Source organism: Limulus polyphemus, unplaced genomic scaffold, assembly GCF_000517525.1.
Source record: "Limulus polyphemus unplaced genomic scaffold, Limulus_polyphemus-2.1.2 Scaffold13168, whole genome shotgun sequence".
Lineage (NCBI taxonomy): Eukaryota > Metazoa > Arthropoda > Merostomata > Xiphosura > Limulidae > Limulus > Limulus polyphemus.
Window position 1 is genome coordinate 6,266 of NW_013678778.1, and position 1,907 is coordinate 8,172.

Sequence of the window (1,907 nt, forward strand, 5' to 3'; positions counted from 1 at the left end):
AATGTGAAAGGTGAGCACATTACTAACGACATGTTTTTGTAGGTTTCTGTTGCTGGTTGGTTTGTCAGGTTAACCCTGTTTTCGGTGTTTGTAAGTTTCTGATGTTGGTTGGATTGTCAGGTTAACCCTGTTTTCAGTATTTTTAAGATTCTGATGTTGGTTGGTTTGTCAGGTTATCCCTGTTTTCGGTGTTTTTAAGATTCTGATGCTGGTTGGTTTGTCAGGTTAACCCTGTTTTCAGTAGTTGTAAGATTCTGATGTTGGTTGGTTTGTCAGGTTAACCCTGTTTTCGGTGTTTGTAAGATTCTGATGTTGGTTGGTTTGTCAGGTTAACCCTGTTTTCAGTGTTTGTAAGATTCTGATGTTGGTTGGTTTGTCAGGTTAACCCTGTTTTCGGTGTTTGTAAGATTCTGATGTTGGTTGGTTTGTCAGGTTAACCATGTTTTCGGTGTTTGTAAGATTCTGATGCTGGTTGGTTTGTCAGGTTATCCCTGTTTTCAGTGTTTGTAAGATTCTGATGTTGGTTGGTTTGTCAGGTTTGTCCCTGTCTCCACGTTAACATGGTGTATCGTGAGGTAGCCCCTGACTAAATGTTAACACGATTTATCGTGAGGTAGTCCCTGTCTCCATGTTAACATGGTTTATCGTGAGGTAGTCCCTGTCTCCATGTTCACATGGTTTATCGTGAGGTAGTCCCTGTCTCCATGTTAACATGGTTTATGGCCGGATAGTCCCTGTCTCCATGTTAACATGGTTTATGGTCGGGTAGTCCCTGTCTCCATGTTAACACGATTTATCGTGAGGTAGTCCCTGTCTCCATATTAACATGGTTTGTGGCCGGATAGTCCCTGTCTCCATGTTAACATGGTTTATGGGCGGGTAGTCCCTGTCTCTGAAGTGTTACACCAGTTCAATAAATGCGGTTAATTTGAGGTTGAGTGTTTTGTTATAAATATTAAATTTAATTTCATTAAATAAGTTTGTTGAGTCGACAATATAAAAACTCTTATATACAAAATATATTTTGGAGAAAGATACTTCGGAGATTTTATCAACTTGGAAAAGACTGAGGTTGATTTATATATATATATATATATGTATGTGTATTATATTTTTTATATTCTACATGCTGATTCGTAATAATAACCTTCGAATAATTAATTGGGCCACCAACACCCCCTGCTGGATCGAATGTACAACAAAACAGGAAGGGCGTAAAGGTGACGGGCAGGGAAACATGATAATTACAACCCTGCTGAGGCACCTACAAAGGTACCACCTAGGTGGCTTACTCATGCCGTGTGAAACAAGAGGCCATCATTTTCCTTGTACCTTATGCAGGTACATAGTGCCAAGGTTACAATACGGCTGTTCAACCAGGTCTTAAGCTCTGTACCTAAATCTTACAAATTTAGGATGCTATAACCAAAGCGTTCTAACAATACCCAAACAGTGACTTTATTCGTTTAATATCACTTTGAAGTAACTATCTTTTCTAGCTGCAAAAACTGTGTTAAAAATATTATTTTATCTATAATCATTAATTACACAGGCCTGCCAATTTAAACTTCATTTTAAAGCTGTTTCGGTTTTAATAACGAATTTTCCATAATTCGGCAACACAGATCTGGAAAGTAATATTCTTTTTTTTTTCTATCACGTAAGGATTATTTACAAATCGGGAAGGAAAACAAAATTTACTTAGATCAAATTATTATTTCGTTTACCATAATGAACATTTTTTATTATTGTGTTTGTTAACAAAAATACAAACAAATTGAAGAAAATGGAAGAACACTGATGTCAAACGAATATACATCCTCATTGTGTGTGTGAAATCTACGTATTTTAGTCTCAAACTACGTGTTGTGGTCTTTCTTTTATGTACTGCGTTATGACGTTTTGTG